Below are 17,909 nucleotides of genomic sequence, written 5' to 3'. Positions count from 1 at the left end.
CATCTGCCTAGGGATAGGGCTGCTCACAGTGGACGGGGTCTTCTTCCATCAATCGAAGTGTCCCACAAACATGCCCAGGGACCGATCTGATCTCGACAGTTGCTCATTTGGGCTCCCTACTTCCCTGGTGACTTAAGGTTGTGTGAGGTTAACAGTAAGAACTAACTGGCATACTGAGCCAAAAAGCCCAAGAGAGAACAAAGCTAGAGAAACACACATGCACACACACACACACACACACACACACACACACACACACACACACACTTATGCACACACACAGGACCATCTCCATGCTTGAAGATGCAATATGATGGCTCATCTCTTCCAGAATTAGCCAGCAGTGCATCCCATGGGGGTGGGTGTGAGTGTGAGAGAGACAGAAAGCCCTGTTGATTCTTTTCTGGAACAGCACAGACAGACATGAAGTTTACAAAAAGCCAAGTCCAGGACGTTGCCACCGCAGCAAACCTCACAGCTACAAATGCAGCCTGCCTGGATTCTGACAGATCTTCACACCCTGACAATCCCCGGAACTACACTTGATAACTTAATACACTGGTTCTAAAGTAAATTCCACACAGCTGTGCAGGGGAAGCAAACAGGATAGGCAGGAAGGAAAAGGTGGGAAGGAGGCGCTCTGACCTGAGCAGGCCAGAGCCAGCTCTCTGGGTGGACCCCAAGAACATGCTGAGGCTCCACCAAGAAAACCCTTCGCACCCACCACACTGCTGCTGTGGGGCACGGGCTGGGCACTGCCTTTGGGGGACTTGTTTTAGCTTTGTCACCCTCTGTGACAGCTGGAATAGCAGAACAAAGCTTTTTCTGTTTGCTCTTGGGATTCCACCACCAAGAACACTCCAAACCAAGCCTCGTGAGTTCTCCCTCACTGGTGGAGGGCTGATGTTTCCTGAATCGTAAGTCAACGTCTCATGCCAAAATATGCTTACTTGATTCAAGGTTTGATTTGGTTTTGTTTTAAAACTGTCAAGCACTGACTGGAGTCACCGGCTGGGCCCTTGACACTGAAGAGAGGGGTCATTACTAGTTATGAAGGAAGGATTTGTGTGCAAGTGTCAGTGATGAGGTGACATCTATCCTACCCATTATGTATGGTTGGGAGGGGAAGTATAAAATTTAAGGATGGAGGAGGGGACCAGAGAAGCGGCTCAGTGGATAACGTGCTTGACGTTCAAACATGAGGACCCAAATACAAATCCCCAGCACCCGTTTAAAGGGCAGTCACAGCAGCGCTCATCTGTAACGGGGAGGTACAAACAGACAGATCGATGGAGCTCATTGGAACTCTGACCTGATGATCTCCAGGTTCAGTGAGACATGGTCTCAGAAAAGAAGGTGGAAAGAAACAGAGAAAGACACCCAATGTCAACCTCAAGTCTCTACATGTGTGCATGTGTGTGCACATAGCCACACAAACATGTATGGAGAGTGTACTACATAGTACTACATATGTACTACAGAGAGTGAAGAGAAGCAGACAGAAAAACAGACAGACAGACACAAAGAAATAAATTAAGAAAGAAAGAGAGAGAGAGAAAGAGAGAGAGAGAAAGAAAGAAAGAAAGAAAGAAAGAAAGAAAGAAAGAAAGAAAAAAAGAAAGAAAGAAAGGTAGGGTAAGGTGGTGCATGACTGTAATCCCAGAGCTCAGGGAGGCAGAGGCTCTGTTAATTTGAAGCCAGCCTGGTCTATGAAGTGAGTCCATGACACCCAGGGCTGAGAAACCAGCCAAAGAAACCCTGTCTCAAAAAAAAAATAAAAAAAAAAACAAATCAAAGGGAAGAAAAAGAAAGAAAGAAGAAAGGAAGGAGGGAGAGAGAGAATGAGATCATGAAAATTCTCTGTTCCTTTCCCATCAGTTGTCATTGCACTGATTTGGACACAGGCCTGAAACATTTCAGGCCTCACCTCACACTCTCAGCTCAAAGGCAAACTGGAGCTCAGTTCCCATGGAAGAGATGGACCAGAGAGCAAGTTTTAAATATTTCGAACAGTTCTTGTGTATTACAGATATCAACCAGCTCCAGTCTCGAGCCTCAGCTGCCCTGCATATAAATGCAGTCGCTCTCTTCTGCAGAGCATTGCAACAAGCAACTAAGACACTCAGGGTCCCTGAGGAAGCAGTATTTCCGATTCGAGCATAAGCAAGCTCGCAGTGTAGTTGGACAGCTGGAACGTGTATTTTTGGTTATCTCTTTCCCAGAGAGACATGAATCTCAACGCTTCTGTCTCTGATTGCTCTTTCCCAAGCCCTTTAAGCTGGCTCCTCCTGCGTGCGCTCCCTCTCCTCTTCACTCCCCTCTTACAAAGATCTCAGCTGCCTAGCTGCTTGCTGAGCCACCCTCCCACCCCATCCCACCAAGTCTGCAGTACTGAGTGCTAATCTTGACGAACCGGAGTGGGTGGCTGAGACACTGGATTAGTCACCTCACTAGCCTCCAGCCTCCAGTCCTTGGGGAAAAAACAGTGGAAGGAGGGGATGGGCAGGAAAAGAAGGGCAGTATTGGCTCGATTGGTTTCAGGGGAAAAGAATATTTGGAAGCAAAAAAAAACTAAAAAATAAAAAAAAATAAAAAATATACAGACTAAGGGCTCATCTTTGGAGGACCCCTTTCCTTCCCCATCCATATCACTCTCCATGTTTAAAAACACAGCATAAGTTTTTCTTATTGTTTGTGTCATCATCCCGTCCCATCCCGTCCCATCCTGTCCACCACCCCAGGTCTGGAACCATGGAGGCTGTGCCAGAGAAGAAAAAGAAGGTTCCTGCTGTGCCAGAAACCCTTAAGAAAAAGCGTAGAAACTTCGCAGAGTTGAAGATGAAGCACCTGCGGAAGAGCTTTGCCCTCAGATGCTGCGAAAGGCAAGGAGGAAGCTCATCTATGGAAGGCCAAGCGCTATTACAGAGTACAGGAAGATGTACGGGACTGAGATTCGCATGGCCAGGCTGGCAAGAAAAGATGGAAACTTCTACGCGCCTGCAGAACCAAAACTGGTGTTTGTCATCAGAATCTGAGGTATCAATGGTGTAGGCCCAAAGGTTCGCAAGATACTGCAGTTTCTTGTCTCCAACAGATTTTCAATGGCACCTTTGTTAAGCTCAACAAGGCTTTGATTACCATACTGAGGACTGTGTAGCTGTACATTGCATGGAAGTACTCCAACCTGAAGTCCGTGAATGAGTTCCTCTACAAGCCAGGCTATGGCAACATCAATAAGAAGCAAATTGCCTTGACAGATAGTTCCTTGACTGCTAGATCTCTTGGAAAACTTGCCGTCATCTGAATAGGGCATCTAATTCATGAGATCTATACAATTGGAAAATACTTCAAGGAAACAAATAACTTCCTGTGGCCCTTCAAACTATCTTCTCCACAGGGTGGAATGAAGATACCTTCCAGTATCTTCAAGATGCTGGCAAGAGGCAAGACCAGAGAAACAGCCTTATTATACAGATGAACTAAGGTGTTGGCCATGGTATTTTTGCAGTCTGGTCAGGTAATAAACAATCACAACTTGGCAAAAACAAACAAACAAACAAACAAACAAACAAAACAGCATAAATACTTTTAATTAAACAGCGCATCTGACTGTTTGGGCTCTGGGGATGGAATGCCAGGCTGTGGGTGCCCTGTGCATGAACACTGCACAGAGCTGAACCCACAGCCCTTCTACAAGGACAGCATCTTTGCAAGAGCAAACCAGCCAGAGGACAGTCTCTGCTCTCGCTCTTCCCAGGGTCCCTGGACTTAGAAAGTCAGCTAACTGACTCTGATGCCATGCAGGCTTCAATTTTGTCATCTTGGTGTGACAGCTACTGGCCTTAAAAGAAAAACCCCCAAGAGGCAGGAAGCCATTTACTTGTTTAAACATGTGAAAAATCTTACACAGTCAGAGGTGTGTTCTATTGCTCACACACACACAGGCCGTATTTAGCCACACTGTCCACCAGAACTAGATGCTAACAGTCAAACAGCCAAGGGCCATTCTCCTCCTCGGCCACCTAGTGTGAACCCCCAAACAGATTCTTATTCATCATTCAACTGAAAACAAAGGCTCGCTTTCAACTCAGTTTGTAGTCCGAGAACTTGAAAATCCAGAACCAAACTTAAAAAAAAAAAAAATCCTCATGATAAAACACGGGTGGCCTGTAATGCTGAAGTGAGGTGAGGCTCACTGTGTGAAGCTGTGGAAAGCTCCAGGGCTCAAGTACCAAGGACTTTGTGCCCCCTTCCATTGCTAGCCTACCTCCTGGCCCATCCTACCCACCCTCTAGTTTAGGAAGTGATTCTCATATTACCCAGATACTTCAAAAGATATTAGACTTGATCCATATGTAATATATGTATGTATGGAAATATAGTAAACTTCATTAATACAGTTAACAAAATATGTCAGTAGAAATTAAGATTAATATAAAAATAACCACGCGAAAATGGAGAATGCTCATCCTAATGGTTTCTTTGGCTTACAGTCTACAGCCCACCTTCCAGGGGAGCCGAGGCAGGGCTGTGGAAGCAGGAACTGAAGCAGAGACTCTGGAGAAATGCTGCTTGTTGGGTGGTCCCCATGGCTTGCTTATTCAGGATTAGCTGACCAGGGGAGGCATCACCCACAATGGGTTGTAGCCTTACCCATCAATCATCAGACAAGAAATGCCCTCCAGGTTTGCCCATGGGCCAGTCTGACAGAGGCATTCCTCAAATGAGGCTCCCTCTTCCTGGGTAAGTAATTGCGGAACGCTAACAACCAGTCAGCATACATTCTTGGAGAAATCTTTCCCCCAGGCATCAGGGGTCTCTAACGCCTATAGGCCCAGCCCTGAAGGATCCCGAACATGATTCCCACTCAACTCTGGGAGCATCCGTGGTTTTTAGTATATATTCAGCCAAACAGTAAAACAAAAATGGCTAAGACACAGGCACTGGAAAGGAAAGACAGAGGCAGGTACGGTTCAGATCTGGAGTCTGGGAGATGGCTTATCTTTTAGGAAATGAGGCCTTGTATGGGGACTTAGGTCATTGGGGCTGTGTCCTTGAAAGGAGATGTGGGAGTCTTGATCCCCCTATCCTCTCTGCTGCACCGTCATGAGGTACTAAGCCTCCTCCTCAGCTGTATAACCCCATAAAGATATGTTGTTTGCCAGCAGGCCCCAAAGTAATGGGGCCATCAGGTCACAGCCATCTCCAAACCTGTCAGCCACAATAAACCTTTCTTCTTTACTAGTTGATTATCTCAGGCATTTGTTACAACAATGGAAAACTGATAAACAAGACTCTGGATAAAATAAGTAAATCAGTGAGAGAGTGTGAATCCTGTCCATCCCGCCTCCTGAGAATATCTTAAATCCGAATTGTGCATACACTGCTGTCCCCATTCTAGATGCCGCCCTCTCTGTCTCCTAGATAACTACACAAATCTCCCTGCTCTCAGCCCCAGTCTCACATTTCTAGCAATAACACTGAATATATATTTTGGTATACACAACACAATGGTGTCTATAAACTGACTGCACAATCAGCCACTAAATGTCTTCTATTTGTTGATTATAAGCTCTGTGGGAGCAGGACTTTACCTGTCTCACTTCTATACACTCTCAGTACCCCATAAGTTATTCCAGAGGATGTAGGCTCCTCTCTTGCCTTAAAGGTGGTAGGATTGTAATGGCTCTCGGCCAATGAGTGAACCAAAAAAGGTTCATTTGCATGGAACCATTCAGGACAAAGAGGTGGAGATGGATAGAGGGCTAGCGAAAGGCTGGACAGTACATGTACATTCCAGCACACACTCTGCTGGTACGTTTTGTTATCCCCTCCCCAACCCCGCCCCATTCACTGACAAGAGCGGCATCACAGAAGGAAAACCTTCTCCTACCCTGCAGCCAGCCTGGAGGAAAAAGAATCCCAGAAAGGGAGAGGCTAGTCACCCGTGGAGTCTGTGGACAGGATAGAGGCCCAGGCATTGGGTCTTGATGCTCCTGGACCCGCCCAGTGGCTGGAACAATTCTACATATCAGACACACGCAAGGGATCGGGACTGTCCTAGTCCATGCTCAGTACATCTGCGACACACACACCAACTGGCAAGTGTCAACATAAAATTCCTCAAAATGAACCAATCTTCCTGTATTAAAAAAAAAAAAAAGGACTGTGCAACTTTGCCAATTTACTAAAAACTACTGAGTTGCAAGGTGTCCATTTTGTGGCATATGAACTGTATCTGAAAAAATAAAGGGACTAGAGAGGCGGCTCAGTGGTTAGAGCACTGGCATTCTTCCAGAGGACCTGGGTTTGAATCTCAGCACCCACGTGGAAGCTCACAATCATTTCACAACCCTCCCTTAGCTCCAGCGCTAAGTGATCTGATGCCCTCCTCTGGCTCCCACAAACACTGGACACACCCCATACTAACACTGAAAATTTTTTAAAATAAGGCAAAATTAAAAAGGTATTTCCTTCCCCACCCTAAATCCAAGTTATGTCTTGGTGCTTACATGGATGATAACAGACACTTTACCACATTAATTAACAGTCTCCAAAGTCTACTTTGCATGATGGGCATCAGCTTCCGTTCCTTCAAAACTCAAAGAATACAGGGAAGGATGATACTGGCTGAAGCCAGAGCTATTTTAACCAGACAAAGGGGCACTGGCCACATCAGTACAGAATAAAGCAGCACGGCCACCCCGGCTGAGGAAGCTTTCTCTGCTCACAAAGATCACAAAAATAACCTGCAAAACAAAATTCTACCCAGTGAAGCAAATGATATTTTTCACCTTCGCAGTCAACCTGCAGGACCATTTAAAAATCCCACGGGGCCTTGTGTAGTCTGGCCTGCAAGCTCACCAAATTCTTCACATTGATTCACAATGCAAGGCCATCCATCTTGGGTAAATGTAAGCTTTGGGTACAATCGATACGGACACTCTTAAGAAGAGGCTGCAGAATGGCACCTGAGCGCTGGTGTCTCCAAGGGAACTGGAGCTCCTCCAGAATGTCTTTTTCAGAGGTTACAGCATGCCGCCCCTGTCATCAGCAGAGTGGCACGGGAAGAATGATAACTAATTTCACCTAGCCTCCTCCAGAGCTACATTTCAGAAGTGAGGGCATCTGATGCTCAACATTTAATCGTGCTTACTCCCTGACAAAACTGTGTGACACATGTGGACAGGGAGCCCTTGGCAATCCATGCAGATGAATCAAATGCACACACAAGCAGAAGCCAATGTCCAAGGAGCGCCCAGCTAGATGAACGTTCTATATGGACAAAAGGACTGGACTGCAAATGCTTTGCTGGGTTGACTATATAGTTTCTGTTATAGTTACTAGACTCTGCCGGCAGAAAAGCAAAAGCTGCCACAGGTGAATATGCAAATCAATGAGCACGTTTGCTTCTAATAAAACTATACTTATAAAAACAAGAAGCTGGCTACGTTTGGCCTCCAGAACCAGAGCCATAATTCTCTGTCTCCCACTGTGTGTAACGGAAGTCTGCCTTCTTCAAGAAGTAATTACTCAAATAGTTACTTAAGAGTCTGAGAAGCCTTCCTGATGCATAGGAGGCAGCCTCCTTATCTGGCAAGTTATAGAAGAGAATCTAAGCTTTGGTGCTTCAATGTTTGCCACATGACAGTTTCCAAAGACACAGTCAAGTGCCAAAGGCTTTTTTCCCTGAACCAAGTAGTTCCAGATGACCGCCCTCTGAGGGTTCTGTCTGCCTTTTGTCTTTGCTCTTCCCGTGAAGCTATTAATGTTCACTTTGTTGGTTCCTATCTTTAATATGCCATTTCTGACCTGCGCTGAGACAAGAATAGCATCTAAAGTGACAAGGCTGTGAATGATGACAAGTCAAGAAACGCAAGTGTGAGACCTGTCACCTTCACAGAGCTACTTCATGGGTTTCTGTGCTGTGTTCTAAGTCTCTGCTTACTTTACATACTTAAGGCTAATCCATTGATGACTCATTGGCTGGAGAGATAGTTCAGTGGGTAAGGTAACTTGGTATGAAAGCAAGAGGACCTAAGGTCAAATCCCCAGCAAGCATGAAAGGGTGGGGCATGACCCATGCATGCCTGTAACCCTACCATTTGGGGGAGAAGACAGGCAGATCTGAGAAGCTTGCTGGCCAGCTTCAGCAATAGACCCTGTCTCAGACAATAAGACAAAGAGCAATAAAGGAGGACACCCAACATGCTCCACATGAGCACACACCGGTGCACGCACCAACACGCACACACGTACACACACTAAACTAAAATAAAAAAAAATTACTTACGTGTAAGAGACCACTTTAAGGGTGTGTGTGCACCTATACACACATACATCATTTTCTCCTTCAGTAAAGATCAGGCATTGTTCTAAGTACTTTAAACACATCTGTGAGCACACGATTAGAAAGTGAGCAAAACGAACTAACAGAGCAGCCAGCACAGAGCTGATGTCACCCACCACAAATGCACAGTTACACCCAGCTGATCATTCCTGCCCTGAAGGAGAAATGGATCTAAATTAGTAGACACACACACACACACACACACACACACACACACACACACACACACTTTCCTAAGCACTTCCAGGTTAAATGACAGGTTGTAAAACTTCTAAAGCCGACCCCCCCCTGAGCACACTGAGCGCGCACGCGCACACACACACACACACACACACACACACACCACAACAGTTCTACTTAATAAACCAGAATACCCACTCATGCCAATTTTCTCTGTTTCTCATTTCTTCCCTCTTTCCTCCCCACAGTGACCCCCGGGGAGACCAAGGTGAGGGGTAAACCAGCCAGAAGGCAAGGGGCCTAGCAGACTGCCAGGGAGGGGGAGTTCAAGTGGTCAGGTTGGGTTTAGACGCTTTGAAACTTCTTACTCAACTGTTAATGAAGCTATAAATCCCTGTAATCTGGGAGGTGAACAGAAATCCTAGCTTGGGTTCCAGTTTCATTTAAAGTGGACTAATTAACAAAGTGCCATCTTTCCTGGTCAATGATGCTAGATTTGCAGTCCCCAACCTCTTGGGGACAAGAAAATATAAGAACTACTGGTATATCAGCAGTGTTCCAGAAAGAAAAGAACCAAAGTCAAGAGATGTGTAGGGGGGTGAGGACAGAAGAAGACGTTACGTAACCCGGAGGACCCCTCAGAGACTCCTAAGAAGCAGCCCCACAACACTGTCACTGTATGAAGATACACTTCCCCTCCAGGGCCTCTGGTCACGAGTGTCCATTTGTGAGCAGGCAATACCGCAGACCTCTCAGAGCAAACCAATAATCTGGTGCTCTTCGTGGTGTGGCCAGATCTGCCATAATACAGGGAGGCTGGCAGCGCACACAAACAGCCACGGCTCGGTGTTTGCTGTGTACCCGGAGGTACTAAACACAAACGTCTTTGGTCCCTAGGCAGCCGTCTCTCCTTCCTGTCTCCTATTATTGGAAATAGTAGATTCCAAGGACATTAAAGATCTGTGCAGAATAAAGCCCAGGAAGCTGACGGGGTGGCTCTCTCTGTGGAGAATGCTCTTTCCCTCCAGGAAGTGATAGGTAAGGAGTTCCACTCTGCCTCCCTTCTCAAGCTCCCTTCCTCATGAGCCAAACTCTCTCAGACTCTTGGGCTTCATTCCAGGGATCCTGCTGAGGCCAGTTACTCAGGCTTATATCAGCCCCTTGGGTTCACCTGATGGATAAGGGAGCGAGAGGAGACACATGTACGTATGTGAGCGCACACATGCAGGGCTCCAGGATGTATACATCAGATGCAGGCGTCTAGAGGGCCACAGAGGAGGCAGAAACCTACGGGAGGACTACAGAGGAATACCAAGGGAAACCACCACACTTCTGCGAGGTCCGAAGACCAGTGCTTGGCCAGCGCAGAAGGCCAGGTGGGCAACAGAATCAAGATGTAAAGTAGACCAGAAGCCAGCTGGGCAAAAGGAAGGCAAGGCCATCTCACAGATCCTGAGCCCAGTGGTGTTCAGCTGTTCCCTTCTTTCTCAAAGGTAACTGAGATCCTGGGAATATTCTGGAAGTTCAGATTAGCGCCAACTCTTTCACCATGCAACCCCAGCTTTACCGCACGTGAATGGGGTCTAGTGCCTTAGCTGGCCTCTTTGCACCATCACCGTCTATACAGACAGGATGGCACCAACACCATCCTTGCAGCGTAACTTGGCAGAGGCAGACTCACAGCTGATGCCCGGAAAACATCGCCTTTGGTGTGACTGCGACTGGTGTTGGGGCTCAGGAAACGTAAGGCCTCGGAAGCAGCTTTTCTCTGAACTCCGGCCTGCCTTGGACAACAACGGCTGGAATTCCTCCTTCCCTGATGTGGGTCTTAAAAAGCTGGGCCCCTTCCCGCTAAACCAGCTATAAACCTAAAAATACTACTATAATCCACACACACACACACACACACCCTTCCCTTGCCTCTCTGTATGCATAAAGAGGCCCTCTTGCCTATTTTATTTTTACTTTTTGTAGGTTCTAATTCCCTCGTTCCGGAGGGCTCCTGCCCCATATGTGGGATTAAGGGAAATGCTTCAACAGGGAGACCCAAAACAGTCGGGACAGGCCTCTCTGTACTTGCCTCTCTGGTCTGTACTGTTAGGTCATGTTGTTCGTATCTAGTCATCTTTTTACAAAGCTGCCGCTGTCCAGTAGATCCCAGGCACAGAATGGGGACTCTGGCCTGGGGCCTGAGATCTTCAGCCCAAACTCCAGCTAAAGCAGATCTGAAGTCCAATAAATCAGCTGTGGTTTTCTATTGTCCACCAGTCTCAGTAGGAGGCATCAGCCATGGGCCTTCGTTCAGAAAAATGAGTTACCCTCTTTTGCAAACTCACACCCCCTTCTTCCTATTTCCTGGCCGCTCACCTGCCTGGTACCCATAATCCTTTCTGGAGAATGGTCCTTGTTCTCTACTTCTTTAGGGAGCCCAGGCCTAAGCCCAGATGGAGGCCCCTTTTCAACAGATGTACAAGGCTGTGCCTCCTGTCACCTTTTCTGTGGGCCCTAGGGCTTCTCACCCACGTGTTGCTCAAGCAGAGACTCTCTGGAGGAATTTTACTCTTTGCACAGGACATCTGCTCTGAGGGCAGTAAAGACCCAGGTGACAATGTTTTGAAGACAAAGAAATGAAGGGCAATTACCCTGCCATTAATCAGCCAGGCTACAAGAGCTGAACAGCCTTAGTTAAGGGCAGGAAAGAACAGTTTAACAGCCTTCCCTGGTATCAGGAGTGAGCAAAGCACAAGTTGAGCCAGTGGGCAACGAACATTGCTGGGAACACATCTGTGGATGTGAAAACTGCTTTGACAGAAGACAATATGTTCAGAGGAGTTTCCGCCACTTCCTCTGCACAGGAAAACAAACTAGCTAACAAAGACATGCACACTCACACGCATACACACTCACATGCACGCACACACATGCACACACACACACACACACAGACATGCATACACTTGCACACACATATGCATATACATACATGATACATGCTTGTGCGCACACACACATCTCCACATGCACACACACGCACACATGTAGACAGGCACACTCGTGGGTGTACACACGGCTTTCTGTACCTCACTGTATGGGTAACAGAAGACCGCTGTCCTTTTTTACTCCCTATTAAGCCCCAAATATATCCCCTACTCCCTGTGTGTTTACAGGGGTGATAACTAAAGACCTAGAGAAGTTAGATGTTAAGAATCTGTGGGAAAATAGAGGGAGTCCCCAATTGTCTGGGCTGTTAAGACACAGATAACACAAAGTTTTACATTTTGCCCACTTTCAGGTGTAGTTCCGTGGTATTCATCACCAACAACCTCCAGGATTTCCCCATCCTCCCAAACCCATTGAACAATGGCCCTTTACTTTTCTCCTCCCCTAACTCATGATAACCACCATCTCACAGTCTGTCTTTACAGATCTGCCTACTCCAGATGTCCCCTGTGATAAGAGCCGCCGTGCTCGTACTTGCTGTGTTTGAACTATTACACCGAGTTCAATGGCTTTGAGGTTCATCTGAAAGAGTTCGTGCCTTCCCTTGGGTAAACCCTCTGATGGACCCTTGGTGCTTTCCACTTTGCCCGTGCCACATAACGCTGATACAAACAAGGCTTCGACCGTGTCTGCTGGGAGCTCCTGCACTGCCTGAGCTCAGCCATCATGCTGCTTCTTGCTTTTCACCTACGTGCTGTCCTTTTAGTTCTCGCCAAAGGTCTGATCATTGCTGCCCTATAAACCTCTCAGCTCCTGTGAAGTTTCATGTTGGCACTCTACCCTGGGTTTTGCCTGTCATTCCATTGGATTTGGTTTGGATAGACTCATGCTGGATGCACACAGAGTCTTCAGGAGAGCCACTGAGAAGCTCGCTCCCTTACAGACTCGCTTCCAGTCCTGCCGTGGACTGAAGGAGCCTTGATGGGGATGGATAGATAGATAGATAGATAGATAGATAGATAGATAGATAGATAGATAAAACAGGCTACAGCACTTCCAACCCACTGCTCATCTGAACCTTGAGAGATGGGAGTGGGTTATAGCACTTTAAAAGTTTTGATTCCTTTTTTTATTGCATGACTGATGGATTAGGCCCATGCTATGGCATCTGTGTGGTCGGAGGACGACCCTCATGAGTTGGTTCTCTCTTTTACCATGAGGATGCTAGGGACCACATTCACGTCACTGGGGTTGCAGCCGCTGAGCTGTCTCGCTGGCCCCAGCTAGGCCACTTTTAGTCCTCTCTTAGAATGGATTCATGACGGCTCAGACCTTCCAGCTATGTGTTTCATACAATGACCAGTGGCAGCTGTCTGCAGAAGACAGCCTGGCAGACTGACCTAGCACATACATTCACTGCATTGTCTAAAGTGCACTGTCGTACAGACGCAAAAATCTTACCTCTAAACCGCTTGCATTTTTTTTTTCAGCGTGTGTGTGCCGGTACACTCTTCCTCGTGTGCCTTCGTGTGTGCACAAGTAGAGGCCAGAAGTCAACGGGAGGTAGCTGTTTCTCTATCACGCTCGCCTGACTCTTACTACTTTTATTCACCTCTTGGGTGAGCAGGTTGCTCCTGGGCACAGTGTGTTGGTCAGAGGATGGCGTGCAGGAATTAATTCTCGCTGACCGTCATGTGTGTTCCAGGCATTGAGCTCTGGTTTTCAGGCTTGGCAGTGAATAGTCTTCCCTTTGGAGCCATCTTATCGATCCTCCCTTACTTTTTGAGACGGGGTCTCTCGCCGAACCCAGAGCTCACCGTTCTGAGACGAGCTAGCCAGCAAGCTAGAGGAAAATAAATCCTAGTGCTCATAGTGCTCATAGACAGAAGCTTTCTGCCTCTGTCTCTCCAGTGCTGAGGTCGGATATACACACCACCACATCTGTCTTTTTCGTGAGTTCTGGGAGTCCCGGCTGGGGTCCTCAGGGTTGCCAAGCAAGTGGTTTACTCCCTGAATCATATACATGTATGTATATATATTCTATTTTATTATATATGTATGTATGTAAATATATCTTAGTTTAGAGATTGTAGCTACTGGCTTTAATGAGCGGAGCCCTGGCTTATCCTGGCATCACACACAGTCAAAGCATAAACATTTCATAACATTTTATGCACTATTTCATTACTTCACATCACATAACAATAATATACGGTGATTACTACACAGTGGGTGTCTACCTCTTTATTATCCATATCTATGGCTCTGTTGACATGAAGCCTTAGAGCCAACTGCTGAGCGCTCGCTGAGATGGGGGTGGGGAGGGCTTCCTTTGTAGCAACAGCCTGGGGCTCTCTGGAAACCCTGTCTCTCTTACAGATGTCACGGATTTGTCTGCCATGGGTGGATGCCATGGATGAGGAACTGCGAACCCCTCAAGTTTTCTTAACCAAATCTCATAATTGTTGTTATGGTTTATTTTGGAATGTCCCCCAAGGGCTCATGTGACATAGGCTTGGTCCTCAGCTTGATATTACCAGGAGGTGTCAGAACCTTTAATAGATGGGGACTCATGAAGAAAAGTCACTGGGAATGTGCCCCAGAGAGGACACTGAGACTCCGCCCCCTCCCCTCTTTGCTCCTAGAAACCCTGAGGTGAGCCGGTGTCTTCTGCCAAGGATTCTCACTGTGCTGCACTGAGCCACCACAAGCCCAAAGCAATGGGACCAGGTGGCCGTGGACTGAGACCGCAGAGCTATAACAAACCTTTCCATCGTTTGCCTTAGGAGTCATCCCTGCAACAGAAAGCTAACACGTCTGTGTTTTCTCTCACAGGCTCCACCCACAGAGGCCTTTCTTGCACACTCCATGACATCTCCGTCTTTTAGTTTCAACATTAAGGAAGAGTATGAGGGTCGCCTTAATTCCCAGCTTGCTTCTGCTTATCCTAAAAGCTGGCTCGCAAGAGCTTTCTCACATCACCCGTCTCTGGGGCACTTACTGACTGAACACAGTGGGTACCACACGTGTGTATGCGCATCCTGCTGACGCTGGACACCGGGGCATATCTGTGCTCACCCCTTCACCATGAAAACAAACTCCAGGCTCCTCTTTATCACCTGCAGCAGAGAGACAGGAGTGGCCTTCAGAGAGGCAGGCTCTACTCTGCCGCCCTACCCACCCTGGCCCTTCCACTGCTTCAGCAAAAGGCAGACTTGCACCACCCTGGAGTCACTTCAGTACAGCTCTGACGTATCCCCCCAGATATCGGCATATCAAGGTCAAGGTTACCCTCGTCCCCCAGCAGTCATCCCTGTTGCTCATCTTCACTGTGCTATGTGGCTGCTGGCTGTGGACTTCGTGCCCCCTTGCCTGCCCGGCGGAGTCCACTTAGAATTGTTGGGGAGAGTTTCACATGAAGACATTCTGCTGCTCAACACCCACTCTACCTGAGGGACCCTGGCCATGAGAAGACAGAACCCTCCACTACGGTGGGGGGGAAAGGGAGAGGGGAGTTGTGCTCTGAAAAATGACAATGCTACATGAAGCCTCAGGCCCTTCAGAGTGGTATTCACTCTGAAAACTGACAGAAACGATTACAGTAAAGCCTTCTTTGGTCTTATTCGTTGTGTGGATAACTGGCCAATTCATGCTTGCTACATATCATCCCATCCGAGGAACCTGGAATGTACAAAAGAAAAAGAGCTGGGAGCCTGGACAGAGCTTGCAGCATCAGGAGAGAGAAATGAATGGGAAATGGATGCCCTCAAGATGGACGCTGTCTGGCCTCTCGCCTTGGCCATTGGAGAGGTGGAAGGGAAAGAAGTAGACTGTACCCCACCACACAGGGGATCTCCTGGGGGTTCTAGCCTCTCCCAGTTCAGTCATTCCGGTGCTTTGTCTGTATGCTTTAAAATACCCAGAAGACAGTGTAGCGAGTAGAGAGATGCAGAACTACAGACAGGAAGGACAGAGTGCTACAAAAATGGCCCCTGCCCTTCCCTTTCATGCACTGATGCTGCCAGTGTCACTCTGACCAGTGTTACTGCCCGGAAATGCAGCCGCTTCCCTGAAGCCTGACAGTAGATGAAGCCCAACCCTGAGAAGAAGCTGGCAGGGAAAACATCAGTGCCCACGAAGGAAGGTGCACATTGCCGGAAGCATTCTCTAGGGACACCTCCCACGCCCCTCTGGCCTCCAGAAAAGGAGAACACACATAAACGGTAGAACCAATATTCTGAGAGCCTATGAATTCAGCTGGTGTGTTCAATGATGGCCAGACACCCTCACTTTAATCCTCAATCCGGTGGCTTTTGCACAGACCTACAAAATGACAAGAAATCAGCAAACATTGCTCTCTAGTAGATTCTATCATTAAGCACACACACTACAGCTCAGAATGCACGTGGATACCCAGAGAGCCGCAGTGCAGACCATGAGTATCCTAGGTTACTCCGAGGCAGCTCTTCATGGCTTCTGCTGAGAGACAACTATGCTTGCCTAAGCCCGGTGCCCATCCATGGCATCCATGCCCTGCTCAGGAGGAGACCAGAAGTGGCAGTCAATGAGTGACGTGGCCTTTCAGGCTCGCAGGAGCCAGCGCTTTATAAAGCCGTGGTGGGAGGCACCACGTCCACGGACAGGAGCCTCCTGTCAGGCAGCTGTCACCAATCAGCTAGTTAATGTACCAGTCACACCACAGACAGAGCGCGGATTCTGGGCAGTCGAGGCTGACAGCCGACGTGGGCGTTCGATCCATCTCACACACAGGTATGCAGGTGGCTAGCGAGAAAGGAAGTCCAACCCGCCAAAAATGCAGCTGCTGACTCATGGTCTTGGCCTCTGCTAGAGGAATATGCTCAGAAGGAGAAATACATGGAAAGAAGACCTCCAAGGGGTGGCTCAGGGGATGGTAATGATGCTTGTTAGACAGTCATGAGGACCCGGGTTTGGATCGACAGGACCCACAAAGACTGAGTGTGCCTGCTAACGCCTATAACCTCATCTCTTGGGGGCAAGGGGCAGAGACAGGGGAATTGCTGAGGCTGGCTGGCCACCCAGCTTAGATGAAAAACCTCAAGCTCCAGATTGATCGAGAGACCCCGTCTCGAAAAAAAATAAAGAGGGACAGAGGTGCCCATTCCGCATCCTCCGCTGTCTTCCACATACAGGCACACACCCTCACACACATGCACAAGACCACTCATCTATACAACACAAACACAGAAGTGAGGGGCTCAGTGGCAGAGCACTCCCCTAGCACGTTCGAGCCCCAGACTTCATCTGTAGCACTGAAAACAAAGACAAAAATCGCCAGAGAAACAGGTGGAGCTCTAGCTACAAAGCACACCTGAGTCCTAGAGTAATCACTGACTTTTTACAGTAGCCTGAGAATCATCCCAGATGAGTAGCTGACTCTCCCGTTACACCATGCACCAAGCGACAGAAGAGTGAATAGCTAAGATCACTAGCTAAGATCACAAGACCCCTTTCCTTCAGCCTCTTCAGCTAAACATAGCTCTGTCATCGGAGTTTCTCACAGGAGGACCCCTGCAGCTCACCTCCTGTCACTGTCCTGACAGGTCCAGATAGTCTCCTCACTGCCACTCTCCCCTCAAGTGTTCCCTGGCAGGTCTGAGATAAAGATATTCCTTCCATCCCAGGATAGACCTTTACTCCTTGCTAGAAGCCGCACGGTTTTGATGTCCGATAAAAGCCACGTTACTACTGAAAGCATTGTCCTTGAGAAAGTGTACGTGCATTTTTTTTTACATTTTTCTAAAGTTAAGGTGTAAGAGAACATAACCTAATAGAAAAAAAAATGGCTTCAAGCATGCTAATGTTCTGCAGTTGTTGTGGAAGAGGCCAGTGGCTCGACTCCCCCATGATTAGCACTGCAAGACATTGGCTCTTGATTCTCCCAGGCTCCAGAGCCCTCTGAGGTCCTGGTAAGGCAGAACACATAAGAGATGTCTGATGCATGGGAATTGTCGCCATAAGGGTCCAAGACCCTTTTTCAGCACACAGTATTGGGAGTCAGGATTCCTTACTGTGTCCCCTGCCAAGGGATGATTTCTAGGGATGGCTCATAGCTAGGAGTTGGGAGGAGAGGGCAGGCCAAAACAGATGAGTCAAACACACAAAAACCCAAGGGAAATAAACAGGTAAGACGGGAAACAAGTAAGACAACCAATGTGACACCAAATTGAATATTGAAGGCTTGCTTCCAAGAAGGCTTCGGGTTCAAATGCTCAGGTGTGTTTAACATGTTGTAGGGCAGGAATGGGGAGAGGAATGAAGGAAGAAATATGACGAGTTCTAATGAGAGGCAGAATTATCAAAAGATTAAAGGAAGCTGCAGACCCCTCCTTTTGCCTGGGCCGGTCCAAGACCTGGAGAGGCAATCCAAGCAACACGGCGCAGCATCCTGCAGCCTGCT

General features: G+C 47.8%; 1 protein-coding gene and 1 pseudogene across 1 annotated transcript in view; one reads left to right on the top strand and one right to left on the bottom strand.

The window, feature by feature from the left end:
- The window catches only part of Kif26b (kinesin family member 26B), a 399,468-nt gene that overhangs the window by 269,190 nt on the left and 112,369 nt on the right, over positions 1 to 17,909 (bottom strand). The gene's annotated exons all lie outside the window — the stretch shown is intronic.
- On the top strand, positions 2,752 to 3,483 carry LOC129678130 (60S ribosomal protein L7-like; annotated as a pseudogene).

The sequence above is a fragment of the Psammomys obesus genome, unplaced genomic scaffold (assembly GCF_907164565.1).
Source record: "Psammomys obesus unplaced genomic scaffold, mPsaObe1.curated_primary_1811, whole genome shotgun sequence".
NCBI classification, from domain to species: domain Eukaryota; kingdom Metazoa; phylum Chordata; class Mammalia; order Rodentia; family Muridae; genus Psammomys; species Psammomys obesus.
This window is presented reverse-complemented; position numbering and strand designations above follow the sequence as displayed.